The sequence below is a fragment of the Ictalurus punctatus genome, unplaced genomic scaffold (genome assembly GCF_001660625.3).
Source record: "Ictalurus punctatus breed USDA103 unplaced genomic scaffold, Coco_2.0 Super-Scaffold_100056, whole genome shotgun sequence".
NCBI lineage: Eukaryota > Metazoa > Chordata > Actinopteri > Siluriformes > Ictaluridae > Ictalurus > Ictalurus punctatus.
In genome coordinates, this window is record NW_026521088.1 from 3,453,228 (window position 1) to 3,465,283 (window position 12,056).

At 41.3% G+C, this 12,056-nt stretch overlaps 1 long non-coding RNA gene across 1 annotated transcript; it reads left to right on the forward strand.

Annotated features, from left to right (window-relative positions):
* The first annotated feature begins 7,853 nt into the window (after positions 1-7,853).
* Positions 7,854-11,827, forward strand: LOC128630469 (uncharacterized). Its single transcript, XR_008394854.1, has 3 exons — positions 7,854-7,939; positions 10,257-10,449; positions 11,177-11,827. It is a non-coding gene; the product is annotated as an uncharacterized LOC128630469 (long non-coding RNA).
* Positions 11,828-12,056: the final 229 nt, after the last annotated feature.

Sequence of the window (12,056 nt, forward strand, 5' to 3'; positions counted from 1 at the left end):
GTGATAAATAATGAACACCTATAACTTACACAATGTCTGGGGTAACTGTTCTGCTAGGCCTGACCAGATTTTCTCATTGACTTCATGCCAATAAAGGGTACAATCAATATCCAGACACCTGAATATTCGAATAATATGCTCCTTCGAAAGTGGGACAATCGAGAGCGTCCTGACCAGCTGTCTCACGGTGTAGTACGGGAACTGCACCGCCTCCAACCGCAAGACCCTACAGCGAATTGTGAGGACAGCTGGAGAGATCGGGTTTCTCTACCCACCACACACCTCCTTCAACTACCGGTGCATCCACAAAGCCACCAGTATTGTGGACGACCCTTTTCACAGACTATTCACCCTCCTGCCATCTGGCAGAAGGTACAGGAGCGTCCGTGCCACCACCAGCAGACTCTGCAACAGTTTCTTCCCTGAGACAGTCAGATTACAGTGCTCACCTGGGCTAGTCAAACACTTCACCCAGTAAGACTCATACCACTGCACACCGCACTAACCCAGTAAGACTACATAGCTGCATCAGTCACTTTATACTAGGGAACTATTTCTGCTGCCAGTATTGCTGCAATACATGTGCTGCTACATTACACAGTAGTTTACAGTGTACAGTCCATGTCCTGTGTATCTACTGTCCTGTGTATTTGCTGTTTTGTGTTTTTATTATGTTGCACTCGTCCCACACAGAACAGTATGCAAGACTACATAAAGTGCAAATACACAACTGTGTTGCATCATGGTCCGGAAGGAATGTCACATTGTTCCAGTGTATACAAGCTATATAGAGGAATGACAATAAAAACCCACTTGACTTAACTAATGGCACCTCAAAAGGTTAAATGTGTATTCGAATACCTGGGCACATCCCTAATTAGAAAGACTATTAACTACTAAACTTGAAGTTTAATACATTCTGCACTAGGAAAGAATAAGGATGCTTGTTAAATGAATTTCACTTAGTGTTGTGGTTTTAGCACATGGAGCCATTGCTTATTATAATAATGAACAGCTATGCGAGTAAAAGCACTGCAAACCCACATAAAAATTAAAGCAATTACTGCTGTACCTGCAGTGAAGATTTTCCCTGCACCCGAGAACACCACCACATGGCACTCTGAGTCTTCAGCAATCTGATTAAAAGCATTCGATCATTTCACTGTAGGGGAAAAAAAGCACTAATGATGTTATTATGCAAAGTTGCCTATAACGGAGTGTAAAGCCAACGCCTTATATAACAAAATAAAGACGTCCAATGCCACAAAGCAGAATTATACATGGGGGAAATTATATATTTTTTTTTTTACGTAAATGTCTTCCAAAAACATTTTTTTTCATACTTTCATCCCCCCCCCCCCCCCCCCCCCCTCGCTTTTGACAAGAGAAAAACGTATTGAAATCATTCTCATGCCTGGATCAGGAAGCCGTGGCAAGGTTGCGATGGACTAACAGGAAACATGGCGAACACAGCAAACATACAACACAGTTTCCAAACTTATTGACAAATTCAAAAAGACTGCAAGTGTTGCAGACCAACCGAGAAGTGCACATCCACTGACGAAGGCACAACCGACCTGGTACTGGCAAACATAGTCCTTATGGTATGGAGACTTTTGGAAAACCCTGTAGTTATGTCCTTTATTTGATGGAAAAACATACCTCCAGTAGGCCTTGTTCATGGCGTTGTGTTTCTCTGGTCGGTGCAGCTCTACAGGAGTGATGTGATTGGCTGGGTGGGTGACTGACAGGGTGGTGAAGGGTGGAGTGGGGCCTCCTGAAGTCGACATGGCTCGAACAGCGTTCAGAGTAGGAAACCACAGGCTCCTGTCTGATAAACACCAGTCAACAGGTTAATATGATGACTATTTACGGAGATGAATAAAGGACACAAGACTATGGCCCCATACACAGCGATGGACAATTTACAGACAGAAAAGTGACTGAAACCTTTGTTTGGTGCTACAATGCATAAATCATCTTAGTCCTAGTGGGTTTATGTTAGGAGACATTAATGGAGCATTTCTGAAAGGAATCTCCAGTGTCAACACAGTAAAAGTCAGGGGTAAAGCTACAAGTTTTCAGATACAGCCAATACATCAGCACAGAGGACATTTTTGTGGCCCTATCGGTAACATGACAAGCAGCATTTTTGCTTTGTTTTATATATATAAAAAAAGTTTTGTTTTTTAAAATAAAATAAATAAATAAAAATAAATAAATAAACACACCACACAATAGGTGAGGGAAGAACAGCTGTTACGACATGCTAACACAAGTGAGAACAGGAATGTGTTTTCATTCTACAACATTAAATGCAACTATACACCGATCAGCTACAACAGTAAAACCACTGACAGGTGAAGTGAAGAACATTGATTATCTCGTTACAACAGCACTAGTGAAGGGGTGGGGTATATCAGGCACCAAGCGAACGGTTGGGGAAAAATGGGCAAGTGTAAGGATCTAAGCAACTTCGATAAGGGCCAAACTGTGATGTCTAGATAACTGGGTCTGAGCATTGCCAAAACGGCAGGTCTTGTACCTACCAAAAGTGGCCCATGAAAGATCAACTGGTGAACTGGTGACAGGGTCAAGGGCGCCCAAGGCTCACTGATGCGAGTGGGGAGCAAAAGCTAGCAGAGGCAGTGTGATGTTCTGGGCAATGTTCTGCTGGGAAACCTTGGGTCCTGGCTTTTGTGTGGATGTTAATATACTTTGACACATACCACCTACCCAACACTGTTGCAGACCACGTACACCTCTTCATGGCAACAAAATTCCCTAATGGCAGTGGTCTCCTTCAGCCGAATAATGTTCCCTGACACACTACAAAAAATGGTTCAGGAATGGTTTGAGGAACATGACAGAGTTCAAGGTGTTGACTGCCACCAAATTCTTTGAGCAATTGAGCATCTGTGGGATGTTCTGGACAAACAATTCTGATCCACGGAGGCCCACCTTGCATCTTACGGGACTTAAAGGAACTATGGTCTTGGTGCCAGAAACCACAGCACACCTTCAGAGGTCTTGTGGCGTCCATGCCTCACCGAGTAAGAGCTGTTTTAGCGGCACAAGGAGGACCTGCACTGCATTAGTCAGTTGGTTTTAATGTTACGGCTGATTTTTTTTTTAACAAATTGTTAGTGCTGCCAAGCTGCTGTGTTGCAAGCGGAATAAAACACTTTGGGATGTGTTGTTAACTCCACGTTGAGCTGAAGAACATGCCACCCCATCAGTAAATATATTTTCCTAGAACAACTCTGTGGTGTTTTATTCATTTGTTGATTTTGTGGTCAGTAAACCGTTTGTGTGTTGATTTTGATGTATGTTTTGGATCGTTGTCCTGCTGGAAGATCCAACCACAGCCCATTTTAATCTTTCTGGCAGAGTCAGTCAGGTTTTCATTTAATATCTGTTGATATCTGATAGAGTCCATGATGCCAGGAAGTGATGGACTTTTAATAGCTTGACCACACCACATCACTCTTATGCCAGTTGACTTTTTCAGATGAAGCTCTTCCATAACACTCCAGAGCGTATTTTACCACCTTAACATCACCTCTAATTAAAACTGTGATATCATCCGCATATGCAGATAATTTGGTGGGTTGTTGACAGTTTAGAGTGACGATTTGTAGACCTGTTGATTCTTTCCTAAGCTTATATAGCAGGGGTTAAATAATTATGCTGTAAAGTCAGCCTGACAGGGGGCAGCCCTGCCTGATACCCCTCTGAGACTTCACAGCAGTACTTAAGCTACCGGCCACTTTTATCATGAATGTAGCTTCAGAGTATAATAGCCTTATCATTGAGATAAAATTTTCACCAAAACCAAAAGCCTTTAGGATGTTAAAAAGAAAAACATGTTCGACCCGGTCAAAAGCTTTCTCCTGATCCGTATACTGTACGGGTGTGATGGTCAGGTGTCCACAAACTTATGGCCATAGTGTTCTTGAAGAAAAAAAAAAAGGAAGCTGGGTTCTAATGTTCAGACTTGATGACAATTTTAATAGAGCTGTGATGGTTTAGCCCGAGACGGGACTGAAAACACTCAATCCACCCTCGCACAGAAAGTGATAGGGGGCAAACAAACAAAAAAAAAACAACAAAAATTTTTTTTTATAAAAATAAAATTAAAAAAACACTTTTTTTACTTTTTTTTTAAACACTTTTGGTTTACTGACTGTTTGGTAAACAGCTCCCCAGTGCAACACGTTATAATAATGCAGATACAATGAGGGCCTCAGAAACCATAAACTATTATGGGAAGGGTCACTTAAAGCGTTCCCGTATTATGTACACACACATAACAATAACAGGTGGTCATGGTAACGCATCACACAACCCCATCCTTGATTATCAGCTACTATAGGAACGATAACATATTAGAACAAGTGCATTTACATACGAGGGTGAATCAAAAAAATGAAAACCTTATAGAAACACATTTGTTTTTCTTTACAAACTTTTCTCAGCACTATAACTCTATAACTCTATAACTCTGACTTTCCACCAGATCTCTTCCCTTTAGCACACATAAACACTTTGTACTCGATCAGCCTGACTCCCCTGGAGGTGTCCATCATGGAACATCCTGCCAGACCTGAACGTCAGCACGTCTCGGAGCCACGGACGGGAGAAAAGGAAAGACACATGACGGTGTGGAGAGAAGACGAAACACTGAGTGACTCAGAGAGAGCCTCATCGATCCACTGATCACGTCATACCACTTATTATTATTATTATTACTGATGTGCCGAAGCTCGGTTTCCATTTTTAATCACTTATAAGATGAGAGGTATAATCTGCTTATAATCACGTATACGATCTGATCATAATATACATCATGCATGTTATTGTTTTACACACACACACCCCTTCGTTGCCAGAGATCTAATTAAAGACTGAGATTGAACGTGTCCCTCCTTCTGATAACGTAATCGCTGTGATGTCTCACACTCTTTACTGGTGGGAAGCGATTGAGAGAGAGAGAGAGAGAGAGAGAGAGAGAGAGAGAGAGAGAGAGAGTGTCTGATAGAGAGAGAGAGAAAGTGTCTGATAGAGAGAGAGTGAGAGAGTGTCTGATAGAGAGAGAGTGTCTGAGAGATAGAGAGTGAGAGAGTGTCTGAGAGATAGAGAGTGAGAGAGTGTCTGATAGAGAGAGAGTGTCTGATAGAGAGAGAGTGTGTCTTTGAGATAGAGGGTGAGAGAGTGTCAGATAGAGAGAGAGTGTCTGATAGATAGAAAGAGTGTCTGAGAGAGAGAGAGAGAGAGAGAGAGTGTGTGAGAGATAGAGAGAGAGTGTCAGATAGAGAGAGAGAGAGAGAGTCAGAGCTAGAGAGTGAGAGCGTGTCTGAGAGATAGAGAGAGAGTGTCAGAGAGGAGATTCAATACCTCTTTATTCAATCAAAACAGGGTTATTTACAGCTTGATGCTCTAATATATATATATATATATATATATATATATATATATATATATATATATATATATATATATATATATATACATATATATACACATACATACATATACACACATACATATACATACACATACATACATATAAACACATAAACATGATTTAATCCAACACAGTCTCCACTACTGAACATAAAACATCTTTGAGACTCCATATATTTATGAACTCCTCTACGTTATTTGTAGTTCTGTAGAATGCAAAGTGGAGATTTACTCTGGCCTTTACCATTCTAACAAAAACCGTGTTTGCATCACAATCTAATGACTCTTCAACTTTGTTTCTTCTGCTAAGATAAATTGCCATTTTTGCTTGACCTAGTACAAAGTTAAACAGTTGGCATTTCCTTCTCTCCTTCTGACTGTATCTAAAACTATAAATAAACGACTGCTTGGAAAACTTTTCTCCAAACATCGTGAACATTTGTTGTAACAGCTGAAACAAGGTGTATAGTCTGTTGCACTCTGAAAAGCAGTGATAGACTGTTCCCCTCTGCAAACAAAAAGGACAGTTATCTCTTACACTGGGGTTAATAACAGAAATAAAAGCATTTACTGCCACAATACCGTGTAAAATTCTCCACTGTAAATCTCCAACCCTTTTTGTCAGCGCTGGTTTATATAGCGCTCTCCACGCAGGTCTGACCTCACTGTCAAGCCCTAGATGAGCTCTCCAGGGAGTATCAGCCCTACCACTTAGTTCACTTTTGTTTAACACTTTTACAAATAAAGAATACATAAGATTTCCCCCCATGACTTCCAACTTGTTTGTGAGAGTCCCTCTGGACTCTAACAGCTGTCCTGTACAGTCTTTAAAATCAGGGAAAAGGGTCACTTCAGTGAAGGGTTCGTCAGCATTTGGGTGACAGTGTCTGTTACAGTAGTTATCTAGCAGAGATAGTTCCGTTTTGGTGAGTTTGCGCTTCCATGTGTTGAGCAGTTGGCTTAAGACCCTAGTGGAAGTAACTCTCACTTGAGAGGCTAAGCCTGCAGCGTTGATCAAACCAGGTCCACATCGCTCGACCACATGTCCTAGCGTGACAATCCCAGCTGAACAGAACAACTGCATCACAAAGGGTCCTGCTACGCGCTCCACGTTGATACGAGTCCCATGCACCACTGGTTCCTTCAGCAGCCACGATAGGGTCTCACAGCCTGGTCATCTCTGTTTGTGGAGCATCCCCCACACAGTAAACAGTCCTTGGTAGAACTTTGGGAGATTGTGAAGTTTGTGAGAACTCAAGTCCATCAGCCACAAAGACTCAGCAAGACCCAAATTCCGGCCTCGGGTCAATATGGTTCTGGTCAAAGGTCTCCAGACAAGGTCTCTGGGCCCAACAAGGAGCCTCTGAATAAACTGGAGTCCCTGCCCTCCTTCCTCTTTGGGTAGGAAAAGTACACTCTGCGGGACCCAATGCAAACGGTCACAGAAAAAGTCCACCAATACTGCTTGTATTTTAGCCAGCAGTTGTGCTGGAAGGTCTAAGCATGCTAAGCGGTGCCACAGCATAGAGGACACCAAGTTGTTAATCACAAGTGTACGACCCCTGCAAGACATGTGTGGTAAGATCCATTTCCATTTATTTAGACGCCCTTCAACCTTCTCTAAAACATTGTCCCAATTTTTTCTCACAAAAGTATGATCACCAAGATAAACACCAAGATATTTAAAACCGCATTTGTTCCAACTCAGCCCAGCAGGTAAAACCAGTTTCTTGCTCAACTCATCGCCGAATGTTATCGCTTCACTTTTTCCCCAGTTAATTTTTGCAGAGGACACTACACCAAAATCTTTAATGTTTTCAACAAGGGTGTCAATATCTTCTTGTTTCTTGCTGATGACAACTACATCATCGGCATAAGCAGATAATTTAAAAACCGTTTCACATCCAGGAAGGTTTACACCTGAAAGAGACTGTCTTAATCTGTGTAGGAGAGGCTCTATGGCCAAGGAGTACAGCATGCCAGATAGTGAGCAGCCTTGTCTGACTCCTCTCTGGACCTTAAATGGAGCTCTTAAACCACCGTTGATCTTTAAAATACTCTCAATGTCACTGTACAAGACTCGCACCATGTTTATAAATCCCGAGCTGAACCCGAACGCATCTAGCGTTTGCCAGAAATACTGATGTTCAACCCTGTCAAAGGCCTTTTCCTGATCTAGAGAACTCAAGCAGAATTCACAGCCCAATGACTTGGAGAGGTCCAAAACATCACGAATTAGGATGATGTTATCAGATATCAACCTGTTGGGTATACAATAAGTCTGATCGACATGAACGACATGCTCCATAACATTTCTCAGCCTCATGGCCAACACCTTTGATAAAAGTTTGTAGTCAGTGCTGAGAAGAGCCACTGGTCGCCAGTTTGTGTGTAACAGGCTAATAGTACCATCTGCTTTCCATTGCCCTAAGGAGTGATTCTACTGCGGCAACGAGACCAAATACAACGAAAGGTAAGTTATTATTATAATTTTTTTGCAGTTTATAAGTTTGTAATTTTATTTCCGTGCTTTAAGACTTTATTTATAATTGAATCACAATATTAAAGTAATTGTTATGCTAGCAGACTTTACTAGCCAGAGTTAGCACACACTTTAACCAATCTAGCACATTAGTAAGTAAAATAAGTTAATAAAATGAAGTTAATATATTAAATAGGCTTTGGTGGTTGTCATGTCATGTGAATATTTAGTGTTATACCGACTTCTGTAACTAGCTTCACCATCTAACGGATAGTTCGGTTATAAATAGCAGAGTCAGGCTTCCTAAATAGTTATCGATCTGAGCGCTGGATTGAGTTTAAAGCCTCTGAAATCGAGGACAGGGTGGACAGTAGTCTGGACCGAGCCCAGCTCATTAGTTCACGTTATTAGTTTGTTATGAATCTGTAAAGCGCTGGGCGGTGGTGTGATGTGCTTCGATGTTGTAACTAGAGCGCGCTCCTTTTATTCTGTGTCTCTAAACACCGCAGCTGAGCTGTGATCTGTGTGTAGAACAGGTTTTCACTCAGCAAAGTTATTAGCAAGCACGGATATGGTTATTTTCTTACTCAGAACATCACTAGGGACTGAAAATCTCAATATATTAACATTTTCTTTAGAGGTAAATGGCACGAAGGTGGAATAAGAATAATTATAACTACACCAGTACATTTCCTGAAGGAAATGTGAGCGGTGCTTGCCGTGGTGAAATCGGGACAGGGCGCCAATACATTCAAGAGCCGGCCGCGTAGGGTGCCAATACTTTCGAGAGCCGGACAGACATGGCACCAGCACTGTTAGAGCCGGCCGTGTAGTGCGCCAATACTTTTGAGAGCCGGCCACATCATGTGCCAATACATTTTAGAGCCGAATGTGTACCGAGGCAATACTTTTACAGCTTTCTGTTTAGAGGGCCAATACTTTCACAACTCAATACAAGTCTATGGGAAATTTTCCGACTTTGAGCTTCCGTACTGGGAATGCCGACATTCCAATCACTTCCAAAAGTCATAGCACACCTCTCCTCAATAAGCCGATCGATTCGACACCTCACCCATCGATCTCCGACAAATGGTGCGAGACTAGTTACATGCCAAAAAAAAAGTCGAAGAAGAAGAATAATAATAACTAGACCAGTACATTTCCTGAAGAAAATGTGAGTGGTGCTTGCAGTGGCGAAACAGGGACGGGCCCCAATACTTCCGAGAACCGACAGCATAGGGCGCCAATACTTTCGCGAGCCAGACAGATGGGGCGCCAGCATTGTTAGAGCCAGCCGTGTAGTGCGCCAATACTTTTTAGAGCCAGCCGTCAAGGGTGCCAGTACTTTTGAGAGCTGGCCGTGCGGGGTGCCAATACTTTTGAGTGCTGACCGGATAGGGTGCCAATACTTCTGAGAGCCGAACAGATCGTGTGCCAATACAGTTTAGAGCTGAACGTGTACGGAGGCAAAATTTTTAGAGCTTTCTCCTTAGAGGGCCAATACTTTCGAAACTCAATGCAAGTCTATGGAAAATTTTCTGAATTTGAGCTTCTGTAGTGGGAATTCCGGCATTCCGATTGCTTATAAAAGTCATAGCACCCCTCTGCTCAATAAGCCGATCGATTTGACACCTCACCCTTCGATCTCTGACAAACGGTGCGGGACTAGTTTCACACGGAAAAAAATGTGGAAGAATAATAATAAATAGAACGGTACATTTCCTGAAGAAAATGTGAGTGGTGCTTGCGTTGGCGTAACAGGGACGGGTGCCAATACTTTCGAGAGCCGACAGCGTATGGCGCCAATACTTTTGAGAGCCGACAGCGTAGGGTGCCAATACTTTCGAGAGCCAGACAGATGGGGCACCAGCATTGTTAGCGCCTGCCGTGTAGTGCGCCAATACTTTTTAGAGCGGACTGCCAAGGGCGCCAGTACTTTTGAGAGCTGGCCGTGCAGGGTCCCAATACTTTTGAGCGCCGGCCGGAGAGTAATAATAATTATAATAATAATAATAATAATAAGTATTGGGAACAATAACGAGGGAACAATAGTAGTGCTTTAAAAGCACCACTAATTAAATGATCCGTAGAATTAACCTGCATAAAGAATGACAATGTCTGCATAGTTTTTCTTCAAAGTGTACTTTCATTGTACTTGAAAATTGCAGTTGTAAAGTATTTGTCCACTTAAACATTTACATCTGACCGTTAACATTAAAAATTCTGTGTAGAGCTATCATATTTGTAGAATTTGATGTCGAATATTCGGTCACTGAATACTTCTCTCTTTCTCTCGTTGTTTATTAAGTATTGATGCTGCAAAAGAAGACGGATCTTTTGGTAGGCTGGTTAATGATGACCACAAGCACCCAAATGGCAGAATGCAGAAGACTGAAGTGGATGGAAGCCCACATCTTGGTCTGTTTGCTTTAACAGACTTTAAAGAAGGTGATGAAATTACCTACAATTACGTAGGAGGAGACTGGCCTTGGTGTAGCAAGGTATGCAGGGTATCTACCTCTCTGCTTTCACAATTTAAAAATTATTCAAAAATAAACATTTTCTTATCCGGCAGTGTTGAGATTCATTTTTGTTGCACAACTAATTTTGTGCTTGTGCATTAACAATAAAATTAGACATTATTGTTCATCTGATCTGCTTCAGGTATTTTACTGCCACGTTTAAGCATGAACTACAAAACATGTGTGTGTCTGAATGCACCGTAATTATCCCAAAGTCTTCCAAAGTATCCCATATCTAACCCTGAAATAATAAACTTAATTCCTATAGTGAAATAATTATTGTTTTTGTCATATTGAACAGCATGTTTGCTTTCTGTTGCACATTCCTCTTTTAGATTTTACAAATGTCTATTAAATATGCAGATTATGGAGGGGGACACTGCTGAGAGCAATGGCCAGGAGAAACAGCAGCCATCACAGTCTACACCTTTTCTGGATCATAAATATCAGAATTGTGTAGTTTGCTGGCACTTTTAATCCTGCCTTTCAATCACACCTCTACATAATTTCCAACATAAGCATCCCCTGGGACTCAGTAGGTTCCCTACTGCATCTTCTCCAAGAAAACTGAGTACTCTTAGTTACTATTTGGTACATATGCACAAACTGCAGTCAGAGTTCCAGTCTGTAAGTTGCCAGACAATAATTTCTGTTGGGTGTAAGGGTGTGTGTTTGCTATGTAACTAATGTTTATTCTTACATTTAGGTAAAACATCTACTCTGAAAAAGAGGAAGGCTCGGGAAGGAAATGAGGTCCATGCAGTGGAGAGACATATGAAGACCTTCATCATGTCATGTCGTGTCCCAGGGAAGTTGGTCTGTGAAAACTGCATTAGATCTGAGCCTTTAGCTCTTAAAGATAGAGACTGGTAAAGTGTCAAATTCTACGTCTATAACTGCACTGTAGCTTACAAAAGAGATATTAACAAAGATTAAATAACACTTTGATAGTAACACTTTACATCTATATTACAGATACTGTACATCATAACATCTGTAGTAATGCTTTAATAATAAGTTACGTTACACCTCTACCCTTTTACTTTGTAATGAAACACTCAGCATTTACTTCATCATAAACTAATCAGGAACAAATCAGGCATTTAAAATATCCATTAGAATCTTTACCTACACCGTTATATTGAATTAGATCAAATTGGTTTGGGCCGCCTTCTTCCAGTGGGTCCTTATGCAGGTGACTGACAAGTTCATGAGTAAGCCTATTGGGCAATAAAAGCTTCAGTGTCCTACCCATTTACATGTTTAGACTGCCTGGAATCAAAATTAGCTACCTCAACATATATTATTAAGTTGTTACTATCACTTTTTAGCTTAGTCAGTTAAGTGGATATAGAATAAAGAAAAAAATTGTGCTTATGACATTTGGTTGTGTGTCTGTGTTGGGCTAGTATCTTCATTTTTCTCAATATGTTTAACTTTGAGCTGGCTATATGTAGTAAGCAGAAGTGTTATGTCAAACTTAAATGAGTCCAAGTTCATTCATGGCATATGTGAGCTTAGTAGTTGTGCACTTTAATGGGCAAATATTTGTTGTCTTTTACAGTAAAGAAGCTCAAGACTCAAGT